Raw genomic sequence first — 13,607 nt, 5'->3', positions numbered from 1 at the left:
CGCGCTCTTTGCTTGGGCTTCCCCTTAGTCCTGGCTTCTGTCTGCCTTTATTTAATAGCAGCAGCCCTGATTCACAACACTTCCTAGTTGCTGAGTTCTAGGGTAATTGATGTGTGAAGCTTATCTCACAGTCCTGCCAAGGACTCCAAGAGGTAGAAGCCTAAGCTCAGACCTGTGATACACCTAGGGCCACACAGCTGGAGAGCAGTGAAACCAGGATCAGAACCCTGGAAGTCCCCGTGTAGATCTGCAGCTGTCAGGCACTTGAAGTGTGGCAGGGTGGAAATGAGATGAGATTTTGAAGAATTAGACTAACCAAAGGATATAGAATATTGCCTTAATACTTGTTCTTACTGATTACTTGCTGGCAGGATCATTTTGGGGCTATAGTGGGTCAAGTAAAATCTATTAAAGTTAATTTCTTATTTTCTTTTTCACTTTCTTTAATGGGCTGTTGTTGTTTAGTCACTAAATTGTGTCTGACTCTTTTGTGACCTCATGAACTGTAGCCCTACAGGCTCCTCTGTTCACGGGATTTTCCAGGTAACAATATGGGAGTGGGTCACCATTTCCTTCTCCAGGGGATCTTCATGACCCAGGGATCAAATCCATGTCTCTTACATTGATGGGCAGATTCTTTACCACTGAGACACCAGGGAAGCCCATTCTTTTTTTTTTTTTTTTTTGGTGGAATAACAAATAACTAGTTACTTTTGTTTATTCTGCAATCATTTATATTGTGATTACATACATATTTGATGTGCAAATTCAGTGTTGAAATCTCAAATGCTACTCAAGAGCCCAGGATTTTATTCTAAGCCAATGAAGTATAACTAACTTTTCTACTAGAAAGTAAGCTCCATGAGATGTTCTTGGTCTGAGTGAGTCTTCTGTATTGTTTTAAATAAAAATACATTAAATGAATGAATGCCAACTTCCAACAGTCTATTCTAAAAGGAAAAATGACAGACAACAGCAAAGAACCACTGTCTAAGAAAAACCCAAGTTCCTTCCTCTGCAGTTGGAACAAGCATCTTCATGATGCTATCTTGAGACACGTTAGCTCAGAATTTCTAGTCCATGAGAAGATGGTACCATGCTCGACATCCATACAGTTGGTTAATGTATGATTAATTTTTAAGCCCGTTCTTTCATGAACTACCAGGTAACTGAGAATCACAGTCGCATAGAGGCTTGCCTGGTAGTTCTACTGGAGGGTACTGGTCTGAACCTTGGGTTTCAGTCACCACCTTACACTGTCTGGGTAGCTGCACCCTCTTCCATCACCCCAACTCCACCCTGAGCTAGGCTTGAAGCTTCTCCAAAGTGTGACCCAGGGCTCACCCACCTTCTGATTTTCCCTGGCACCATAGATGGGTTGGGGCACAGACTAGGTTTTGGTTTTTGTTTCTGCTTGCTTTTTATTTTAAAAGCATCGCAAATTCTCTGGAAGTTGCAAAACTTGTGTAGATGGTGATAGGCACCCTTCACCTAGCTTCCCTGGGGTCACATCCATAGACGACAGTGGAGGTTTTAAACAAATGTATGTTGATTGACTCAAGCACGCATTAAGTGGGTATTACTCTTGTCTACCCTTAGAGGAATGCCAGGCTTCTGGAGTTGAAACCTGGATGTGGAGGATTATTTCAGTGATACTTTGGAAGTCCCTCTGGCCCCAGTAATATGCCAAGATGACCCTCTGGCATCACCGTGGTGGTCAGAGTGGTATAGATACAGGTGATATAGTGATACAGACATAAGATGGTATAGATGCAGACACAGTGTGGCCTAGAGGGAAAGTGGAGAGGCCTAGGGTGGACCGCCTGAGTCCAGTACTGTCTTCACCATCATGACCCGTGATCATTGCACTTCACTCCCTAGGCCTCACTCTCATCTCTAAATGGAGCTGATGACCTTGGCTGGTGATTTGGATAAACCAAGAGAGTGCAGGCAGATTGCAAAGTCACATGCATTCTATGGGCGGGGGGGGGGGGTTGCAGGCAGGGGAGTGAGTGACAGCTTCCCCAGCTGGCCGGCCCCTGAGATCCCCGTTCCGATCTTCAGTTCCTGTTTTCTTAGGATCAGAGAAGGGTCTTTACTTGGCAGGGATGATCTGCTGTCTGCTGCCAAGAACAGATGCAGCTAGTACCCTGCACCTGCCAAGGCTGGCGCTGCTTTCCCCACAGGGCCTCAAACACAGATGGGCAGGTGACCTTGGCATTGAGGCAATGCTTCTCGGTAGCTGCAGGAGGTCAGGCGTGGTGGGGAGCGTGGCCGCCTGCCTGGCCCCTCCTGCACAGGAACTGTGCATCGCTGGTCCCCAAGGCAGCAAGGAAGGAAACCATGGAAACCATGGAGCCGGGGCAGGAGGCTCATCTCCTTGGCCTCTGAGCAGCCACCCTCCGAGGACTGCCACACATGCAAGTCTCTGGGGGCCTCCTCCTGCCCCCAGCATCATTATCCCAGGGTATTCATTCCCCACTGCGATTTCTTGTAGAGAAAATGACTCGTTTGAGAGCCCAGTTTTAAACTGCTAAGTGGTGGTTCCAGGCACCGAGAAGCCTGCTGCCCTGCAGGTATTCAGTTTAGGCAGGTGAGAAAGTATCATCTTTCAGGGCATTCTGGACTTCACAGCTACTTCCTAGGGTACCTGTATGGCCATTCCTGAGGGAACTGGGATCATCTGAAAGGGTTATTTAAACCAGGGTGGTTTCCAGCAAGTGGCCTCTGATTCCCTAAACTGGGGGTGGTGGGGCAGACTTGCTGTGTTTGGGAGATGGTCTGTAAAGAACCAGGGCTTTGGAGCTTGTGCTGTGGATCCCTGAGATATAAAAGGGTGAGAAGCCCTAAAGAGGAGCCCCCTCCTCCCTGCTTTATAATCCTACTGCCAAAAATCGGTCTTTGACAAGTCTGTTCTGCCCTTCCTTCATCCTTCATGGCCAAACTCCTCAAGAAATTTGCCTCTGCTTCTTCACTGTCCACTCTCCATCCCCTTCCTGGGGGTCTTGTCCCCACAGTCAAGGGCACTGATAACCTTAATTTTGCCCAGTTCCATGGCTGGTCCTCTCATGTGCTCTCTTGGCAGCATGTGACCGTGTCCTCCTTGAAATACTTTCTTTTCCTGGTTTATGTGACACCAGACTGTTCTGTACTTTTTGTTTTTTCCTGACCACCCTCACTACTTCTTCCCAGTCTTCTATGCAGGCTCCTCTTCTTCCATTTGAACTTTGAATGTTGAACCATCCAGGGTCCCTGTGACTCAATTTCTGCTCTATTGCTGCTCTCTCCCCAGGTAATCCCATCCAATCTTGTGGCTTTAAGTGCCATGCCCTTGCTGATGACACCCAAATCTGTAAGTGCAGCCACAGCCTGCCTGCTTCGATTCCATGTCAATTACATGGATGACATCTGTACTTTGATTGCTAATAAGCATCTCAAACAGCAAGTCTCAAGTGAGATACTTGTTCCCCTGAAAATTCTCTTCCTCAATAGTCTCTATTTATTCACTTATTCAACAAATATTTCTTCAGCATATTCTATATACTAGGGAGTCTTCTAGATACCTGAGATATGGCAGTAAGCAAAAGACAAGTTCCTTCCCTTATGGGGTTTATATTCTAGTTAAGGGGTATCATGGGCTTCCTGCATAGCTCAGTTGGCTAAAAAAATCCACCTTCAATGCAGGAGACCCTGGTTTGATTCCTGGGTTGGGAAGATCCGCTAGAGAAGGGATAGGCTACCCACTCCAGTATTCTTCAGCTTCTCTTGTGGCTCAGCTGGTAAAGAATCCACCTGCAATGTGGGAGACTTGGGTTTGATCCCTGGGTTGAGAAGATCCCCTGGAGAAGGGAAAGGCTACCCACTCTAGTATTCTGGCCTGGAGAATTCCATGGACTGTACAGTCCATGGGGTCACAAAGAGTTGGACATGACTGAGTGACTTTCAATAGGGAGTATTATGGATTGAACTGTGTCCCTGAAAAATTCATATGTAGGAGTTCTAATCCCCAGTACCTCAGAATGATAACTTATTTGGAAATAGTTTTGTAGATATAATTAGTTAAGTTAAAATGAGGTCTTACTGGAATAGTGTGGACTCCTGAAGCAATAGGACTGATGTCCTTATAAAAAGAGGAGATAAATAAAATTTTAAATATACTATGTTTAAAAAAAAGAGGAGAGTTGGACACAGATGAGCCTGGAGGGAGAACAACATCATGTGAAGATGAAGGTAGAGATCAGGATGCTGTTTCTGCAAGCTGAGGAACACCGAAGATTGCCAGGAAACCACCAGGAGACAAGGGAGAGGCAAGGACTAGGTTCTCTCTCACAGCCATCAGAAGGAAGCAACCCTCTTGATACCTTTATCTTGAACTTCCAGTCTCCAGGACTGTGAGGCCACACATTTCCACTCATCTTGTGGATCTTTGTTATAGCAGCTTGAGCAAACTCGTACAAGGTGAACAAGACAAGCATTACAAACAAATCTAAGTATCCAGGATGTCAAACAGGGGTGTGCATTATGGAGAAAAACAATTCAAGGGAGTTGCAAAGCACTGGGAGGGGAAGAGGTGATTCTTTTATAGATGGTGGTCAGAGAAAGCCTCCTTGATAGAGTGACTCTGGACTGGGGACCCAGGGGAAGGAAAAGGAGTGAGCCATGTGGATATCCACAGAAAGAGTATTCAAGTAACAAGGAAGAGAAAGTTCAGAGACCCTAAGCTGCTGCACTGAGGCTCAAGCCCAGATCCTTGGAGGCATCCTGACACCTTCCACATCTAGCCCTATTGTGAATCTTGTTTGCTCTGTGTTCAAAATATATCCAATATTTAGCTCTTCCTCCTGATGTCACCTGTTCTAGGTCACACTCATCTTTTGCATGGATTATTACACAAACCTCATCATTTGTCTTCTGGCTTCCATTCTTTCACACTCATATCCATAGCCTATTCTCCACACAGCAACCAGAGCAACCCTGTCTAATGGTATATCTGATCATGTTTCTCCTCTGCTCACCAGCTCTGAAGTCTTTCTGTCTCCCACTGAGTAACAGCCAGACCTTACCTGGTCCACCTCTGAGTGCATCACCCATCATGCTTCTACCCACCCCTCTCCTCCAGCCCCTTAGCTGATATGTCAGGCAGTGAACATGGCAAGTTGGCCCCTCCCTCCAGTTCCCTGCACTGTTCCCTCTCCTCAGAGCATCTCCCCAGCACTTCATGGGGCTTAATTCTTTGCATCATTCAAACCTAGACTCACCTGCTACCTGGTCAGTTCTCCAGGCTGAGGTTTCACACGATGTCAGTCTTCTCTTGGAGGACAGATGACTAGGACATGTGCCCTACGCTATACACCACCAGATAAATAGTTTCAGGTAGGCTGTATATGTGATTTGAGCATTTTGGACTGCATTGTCTTTTAAAAAATCTTAATTTATCTATTTATTTATTTTTGGCTGCATTGAATCTTCGTTGTGGCACGTGGGATCTTTTGTTGCAGCACATGGGCTCTGTGTTGTGGTGCGCGGGCCCCAGGGTGCATAGGCTCTGCACTTGAGGCACACAGGCTCTCTGGTTGTGTTGCGTGGGCCCCAGGGTGCATGGGCTCTGTACTTGAGGCACCCGGGCTCTCTGGTTGTGGTGCGCGGGCTCCAGGGTGCATGGGCTCTGCACTTGAGGCACACGGGCTCTCTGGTTGTGGTGCGTGGGCTCCAGGGTGCGTGGGCTCTGTACTTGAGGCACACGGGCTCTCTGGTTGTGGTGCGCGGGCCCCAGGGTGCATAGGCTCTGCACTTGAGGCACACGGGCTCTCTGGTTGTGGTGCGCGGGCTCGTAGTTGCAGCATATGGGCTTAGTTGCCCGTCAGCACATGACTATGGATTGACCCTGTGTCCCCTGCACTGGAAGGTGGATTCTAAACTACTGGACCACCAGGGAAGTCCCTGGACTGCTTTGTCTTTTGGATTAAAATATAACGACTGATAATAGTTAATAATTTCTAATTCTTAAAATGATCCTGGCATGTAGGCAACTCCCATTTTATAGAAGAGGAAACCAAGGCCCAGAGTGGTTAAGAAGCTTGCCTTAAGCCACATCGCTGATAAATGCCAAAAATGTAGGTAAAACCTTGGTTTATTTGATGCCAAAGAAAATTCCACTTTGCTAAGTGAATTAATGTTCCCATTCATTTGTCACTCATGTCCTAGACTCCAGGAATATTTAGTCTAGAAAAAAGAAGGCTGAAAAGTCAAATAATTATATTCTTGTTTTTTTAAACAGAAGCAATATTCCAGATACCATTTGTTCCTGGTCTCTCTTCTCATGAGAGAAAATGATAACTGTGAGTGAACGACTAAGGTATTAAATATTATCAGAGAGCATTGACAAGGACTGATAATACCTCATAATTATGAAGAGTGCCCTAGGAGCCTGGCTGTGTGCTCAGCCTGTCTACATCTCGCCTAATCTTATGACAGCTCTGCTGATTTGATTCTCACTTTATAGATGAGGAGACTTAAGCTCAGAAGTGAAGTCACACACCTGTGTTTGTATAGTTTGGATGTGCTATAGCAGGGGTTTAAATCCAGAGGTTCTGACTCCCAAGAGTTTACTAATGATGAAATGGTGGACTCCGGGCCACCATCCGTGAGTGCTTGTTACTGTCTGCAGTGAGTGAGATAGGCTCAAAGGCAGGCGGATGGGTGATATGACCTCTTAAGATTACTCTCTCTCAGGGGAGTTCCATTTTCCCTGACAATGAGTTTCTTTGAGAGACAAAAGGCACGGGGCTTTGCCTGGTTCTTCTACCCTGATTTACTGGCATGGCCTCTGTGCCTGCTTCCTTTAATCTTTATCTAAAATAGGCCATCCCATCTCTCTTACAGGGTTGTAGCTTCTGTCTAAGCCATTCACAATACTCAATCATGGAGAAAAAGACTTCAGGCGTAACAGTTGTCTAATTGTGATGATTGTAATGAGAACTGAAAATGACAGTGCCGACTCAAACCTCTTTATAGATTTGAGTAGACATGAAGAGTGATGTATTTTATGGATCATTTGTCTGTTGCCACAAACCAGTCTAAACTCTGCTGAAACAGTGTTTGCTCAGCCCACTCAGGATGGGTAATTTAGGCTGGGCTCAGTCGGAAGGTTCTTCTGCTTTCTGCTAGACTCCCCGCTTGTCTGGGAGCTTGCTGGCTGGTGTCTGATCCGGGATGCCTTGGCTGGAATGACAACTCAGGTCTTCTCCACTGTCTCTCATGTGTGCCTCCAGGCCAGCTGGGCATGTCCGCATGGCCCAACAGAGTTGTAACAGTGAGAAAACTTAAATGTAACAAACAGCAAGTGAAAGCATGCATGTATTTTTTTTTAATTTATTAAAGTTTGGATTGGAGGATAATTGTCCATGTGATTTTGAAGTCTCTCTTTTCTTCATCTTTGCTAACACCACTTAAACCATGGCAAGTCATAGGGCTGAGTGTGGAATTAGAATCAGACTAATTCCACATGTATGGTGTGGGAGGACCACAGATACAGCTCAGAGGGCTTGGGTTCACGGAGGTCAATAATTGGGGTCACTAATACAATCAACCTACCACATTTCATGGCTGCACATGGATGCATTCTCAATATGGACTTGAATGACCCTCCCAGTCATCTTCACATGCTTTGGTTTCTAGACCAAGACACATCCTAATTCTCTGATTCAAGGAACATGTGTCCACTGAATATCTTGTGCATTTTCATTTTGGCTTATTTGGGAAGAATTACAGAGCATGGAAAAGGTCAGTTTTCATTCCAATCCCAAAGAAAGGCAATGCCAAAGAATGCTCAAACTACTGCACAATTGCACTCATCTCACATGCTAGTAGGAGAAGGCAATGGCACCCGACTCCAGTACTCTTGCCTGGAAAATCCCACGGACGGAGGAGCCTGGGAGGCTGCAGTCCATGGGGTCGCTAAGAGTCGGACACAACTGAGCGATTTCACTTTCACTTTTCACTTTCCTGCATTGGAGAAGGAAATGGCAACCCACTCCAGTGTTCTTGCTTGGAGAATCCCAGGGAAGGGGGAGCCTGGTGGACTGCCGTCTATGGGGTCGCACAGAGTTGGATACGACTGAAGCGACTTAGAAGCAGCAGCAGCACGTGCTAGTAAAGTAATGCTCAAAATTCTCCAAGCCAGGCTTCAGCAATATGTGAACCGTGAACTTCCTGATATTCAAGCCGGTTTTAGAAAAGGCAGACGAACCACAGATAAAATTGCAAACATCTGCTGGATCATCAAAGAAGCAAGAGAGTTCCAGAAAAACATCTATTTCTGCTTTATTGACTATGCCAAAGCCTTTGACTGTGTGGATCACAATCAACTGTGGAAAATTCTGAAAGAGATGGGAATACCAGACCATCTGACCTGCCTCTTGAGAAATTTGTATGCAGGTCAGGAAGCAACAGTTAGAACTGGACATGGAACAACAGACTGGTTCCAAATAGGAAAAGGAGTATGTCAAGGCTGTATATTGTCACCCTGCTTATTTAACTTATATGCAGAGTACATCATGAGAAACACTGGGCTGGAAGAAGCACAAGCTGGAATCAAGTTTGCCGGGAGAAATATCAATAACCTCAGATATGCAGATGACACCACCCTTATGGCAGAAAGTGAAGAGGAACAAAAAAGCCTCTTGATGAAAGTGAAAGTGGAGGGTGAAAAAGTTGGCTTAAAGCTCAACATTCAGAAAACGAAGAGCATGGCATCCGGTCCCATCACTTCATGGGAAATAGATGGGGAAACAGTGGAAACAGTGTCAGACTTTATTTTGGGGGGCTCCAAAATCACTGCAGATGGTGACTGCAGCCATGAAATTAAAAGACGCTTACTCCTTGGAAGGAAAGTTATGTCCAACCTAGATAACGTATTCAAAAGCAGAGACATTACTTTGCCAACAAAGGTTCGTCTAGTCAAGGCTATGGTTTTTCCTGTGGTCATGTATGGATGTGAGAGTTGGACTGTGAAGAAGGCTGAGCACTGAAGAATTGATGCTTTTGAACTGTGGTGTTGGAGAAGACTCTTGAGAGTCCCTTGGACTGCAAGGAGATCCAACCAGTCCATTCTGAAGGAGATCAGCCCTGGGATTTCTTTGGAAGGAATGATGCTAAAGCTGAAACTCCAGTACTCTAGCCACCTCATGTGAAGAATTGACTCATTGGAAAAGACTCTGATCCTGGGAGGGATTGGGGGAAGGAGGAGAAGGGGATGACAGAGGATGGGATGGCTGGATGGCATCACTGACTTGATGGACATGAGTCTGAGTGAACTCCAGGAGTTGGTGATGGACAGGGAGGCCTGGCGTGCTGCGATTCATGGGGTCGCAAAGAGTTGGACACAACTGAGCAACTGAACTGAACTGAACTGAACAGAGCATGGCTTCCAAAGTTATGGCATAACAGAACTGTCATGGGTTAATCAGTGAATGAGGTGTATACAGAGGGGGAAATATAATATTTTCATAAACAGCACAATTTGAGAGGTAAAAGGCAAAAATCACTGAAGAAGCCTCCAATAAATTAAAATTTTACATCCCTGTACAAAGTACCACCTTACTTTTGAAATGTACAGAGATGTGAGGATGCTTCAAGTACTTTTATGTAATTAAAGGGAGTTCAGCTGTCAACTGCTCTTAGTTCAGGAGTCAAGATTGAGTGCCCATAGAGGGAAGGCAGGCATAATCCCCAGTATCTTGAGGTTCCCTGATCCACTATGCAGCCTATGATCTTAGCATAACAGTAAGATTCACTGGTTTGAGTGCCCAGAAGGCAGATCCTGAGCCTAAGGCTCTGATAGTCTTTCCTGAAGATGAAGAGGACCACACTCTTCCTCAGCCTCCAAGTTAGATGCCTTGTGGGGTTCTCACCAGAGGGAGCCTGGTTTTCTTTGAAGAAACTGAACTGGAATCAGAACATCTGGATATTACCCTCAGCTCAGTGCTTTCATCGACTTACTGTGTGTCTTTGGGAAAGTCACTTTCTTTCTCTAGGTTCTAGTTATCACCTATGAAGTTAAGGTTTTTGGCTAAAGACTTCCACTTCCCATTCTGTGTACCTAAGGTCAAGTGCCCGTTTTTAAATCAGGGTATAGAATCTGAGTGTAAGAACCGTCAATTTGTTAATATATTTAATGAGTGTCCACCACATGCTGGGAACTGTTTTAGGTACTTCGGATTGGACAGCAATCAGGAAATTCTTGCTGTCAAGGAGTTTCTTTCTCAAAGGGATTTTATCTTCCTCTTTTTCCTGCTCTTCCTCTGCCTCCTCCCTTTTCTCCTCTTGTTTCTTTCCTCCTCCTCCTCATCTATAAAACAGTGATTAGGCATTTATATCCTACCAGACAATATGCTAGGTCCTCCCTTTACATGTACCATCTTAATTAATCATGATAACCTTGTAAGGACTAGTATTTCCGCCATGCTGGTGTACTTTCCATTCATATCCACCCCCTCCTCAATCCACTGTCCACCCTTCTCCAACCTGCTTTATGGCCTTAGGAAGTTGACCCCTGTGGAACTTCTCAACTTGCTGAATCTCAGGCTTCCAGTTGGATTTGGGCAACAGAGACTCTGGCAGAAGATTGGAGGATCAGAGGAGAGTGAGGTCATAGTATTTGTTTACCTGGCTCCTTTCTTACCAGGTTCTGGCTCTGGTCAGACTGTCCCTCCATATAACTACCTTCTTTGGGTTGTGATAACCATTCCCTCCCTGAGACCTTTCAGGCCTCAGGCTGGTTCAGTTTCCTCTGTTACTAGCCCAAGAATACTGTATTGTCCTTTGTTAGTTTCCTTAAATCTTGACCATGCCTTTGTGTATAATCTCTTTTTAAAACTCTCCTGCAATAATCCAGCTTGAGTCTGCCGTGGGTTTCCTGCAGACTTTGACTCATACACCCCTATTTTGCAAATGCAAAAACAGCTGCTGCACTGGCTCCAATACTTATGAGCCATAAGATCTTCATCCTAGGTCTCGGCTCAAATAGCGCTTCCTCAGGGAAGCCTGCCCTGGTGCCCTAAGGTCCCTGTGTCAGGTGTCCCCAAGACCACCCATAGGTTTGATGATTCACTGGGAGGACTCATGGCTGTGACTGTTTAAAAAATGCAATTTTACTTATTTTTATTTTTGGCTTTGCTGGGTCTTTGCTGCTGTGCAGGCTTTCTCCAGTTGTAGCGAGCGAGGGCCGCTCCCTAGTTGTGGTGCTCCGGCTTCTCATTGCTGTGGCTTTTCTTGTTGTGGAGCATGGGCTCTAGGGCTTGCAAGCTTCAGCAGTTGTGGCATGAGGGCTCAGTAGTTGCGGCTACCAGGCTTTAGAGCATAGGCTCAATAGTTGTGGCACAGGGGCTTAGTTGCTCCGAGGTGTGTGGGCTTTTCCCAGATCAGAGACTGAATCTGTGTCTCCTGCATTGGCAGGCACGTTCTTTATCACTGAGTCACCAGGGAAGACCCATGGCTGTGATTTTTTACAGTAAAAGGATCCAAGGCAAAATCAGCACAGGGAAAAGGTACATGGGGTGAAGTCTGTTGGAAACCAGGCACACGCTTCCAAGAGACCCTCCTAGCGGAGTCAGACAGGGTGTGTTTAACTCCTCTGACACCGAATCATGACATGTGCAAAATGTTGCTTAGCAGGGAAGCCCATCAGAGACTCAGTGCCCAGGGTTTTACTGGGGAAAGTGGCATAGGTATTTTCTGCCTCCCACATACTGAAATTCCAGACTCCCAGAAGGAAACCATGTATTCAGAATAAACTGTATTATTCGTACAGATAGCCTCTTACCATTGAGGGAAAGTTTTATACCAGTGCAGGGAACTGTTTATAATTCAAGTTTGCCACTGCCAGCTGTAGTGGGTTGAGTGAGGGCCCCTTTATAGATCTGTCCACATCTGATTCCCGAAACCTGTGAATGTGACCTTGTTTGGAAAAAAGGTCTTTGCAGATGCAGTTAAGTTAAAGATCTTGAGATGAAGTTATCATCCTGAGTGATCCAGGTGGACCCTAAATCCAATGACAGGTGTCTTTATGGGACACAGAGAAGATCTGATAGAGGAGGAGGAGGCAGTGGGGCCACGGAAGGAGATATTGGAAGGATGTGGCTAAGAGGCAAGGATCAAAGAGAGGCTTAAGAGTCCAGGAACAGATTCTCCTGTGGCGTTCTCAGACGGAGTGTGGTCCTGCTGGACTGGGGATTTCTAGCCTCCTGGTCTGTTTTATGTCTTTATTTTTTGGCCCTGAGGCATGTGGGATCTAGCCCCCCAACCGGAGATTGAACCCGTACCTCCTGCAATGGAAGGCAAAGTCTTAACCACTGGACCACCTGGGAAGTCCCTAGGTTTCTGTTATTTTAAGCCTCCCAATTTGTGGTACTTTGTTATAGAAGACCTAGGAAACTAATACACCAGCCGAGGGTCAGCCTTGCAAACAGGTCTTTCTAAGGGTAGCAACCTCAACGTGCTGTGTTAACTCTTTTAGACCCCCACCATCCACACGGCTATTTGGCACCACTTCTTTGTTATCTTGACAGCACTTTTCTTTCCCTAATTATGAAAAGTGAAAGTGAAAGTCCCTCAGTCATGTCTGACTCTTTGCAGCCCCATACACTGGAGCCAGCCAGGCTCCTGTGTCTATGGGATTTCCCGGGCAAGAATATAGAAGTGGGTTGCCATTCCCTTCTCCAGGAGATCTTCCTGACCCAGGGGTGGAACCTGTCTCTTGAATCTCCTGCATTACAGGCAGATTCTTTACTGTTTGAACCACCAGGGAAGCCTAATTATATTTTTGTCTAATCGGGTCATTCATTTAGCACATATGTATTGATTGCCTTTTGTGTACTAGGCACTCTGCTAGTTTTGGGTGTGCAGTGATAAGGAAAACAGACAGGGATGCTGCCCTTATAGATTTTCTAATAAGGTGCTAACAGTAGGAAGACAGACCACAGAATATTTCAGGCTAGTGACTGAGTCAGCTTCCCTGCCTTCAAGTGCATTTTGATCAAGTTCTTCGCTTTCTGCCATTACTCATAAGGCAAATGGGAGCAGGGGTTACTTTTGATTGCATGGCCCCTCAAAATCACTCATTATTCAGAACCTGGGGTTACTTCATCACAGCCTGGACTAAGCACATGAAAAAGGTCTCTGTTTTAAGAGTATCTGTGGAGTTGAAGGGAGCTTGAGATAATATCAGGCTTACAGGTGGTGCTTCAGAGGGTTGAATCTTTCTTCTGGGGTCAGAACCAAAGGCTTCAAGGAAGAGTTGCATTTGGAAATTTCACTGTGCTTCCTTGCAGCTTAACGATAAGATCAACTTTGTTTATGTATTTACATGTTTATCATCTATCTTCCCTACTAAAATTGTAGCTACCCAAACACCCTCTCATGTCCCCAGGGCTGAGAAAACAGCTTGGCACAAGTGGGTACTCTTTAAATATTAGTAAATGAGTGAATGAATCACACATTCTCTTTTTATAGGATTTACTACACCATTAGGAAATTAACATGGGTTTATCTGTCCCCTGATACCCAACCATGAATCCTTTGGTCCATGAGGACCAATTGTATCATAGGAT

The 13,607-nt window shown here is 45.6% G+C and overlaps 1 protein-coding gene across 1 annotated transcript in view; it reads left to right on the top strand.

Annotated features, from left to right (window-relative positions):
* KAZN (kazrin, periplakin interacting protein) overlaps window positions 1-13,607 on the top strand; it is a 1,348,869-nt gene that overhangs the window by 67,625 nt on the left and 1,267,637 nt on the right. The gene's annotated exons all lie outside the window — the stretch shown is intronic.

The sequence above is a fragment of the Bos indicus genome, chromosome 16 (genome assembly GCF_029378745.1).
Source record: "Bos indicus isolate NIAB-ARS_2022 breed Sahiwal x Tharparkar chromosome 16, NIAB-ARS_B.indTharparkar_mat_pri_1.0, whole genome shotgun sequence".
In the NCBI taxonomy this organism is placed as follows: domain Eukaryota; kingdom Metazoa; phylum Chordata; class Mammalia; order Artiodactyla; family Bovidae; genus Bos; species Bos indicus.
This window is presented reverse-complemented; position numbering and strand designations above follow the sequence as displayed.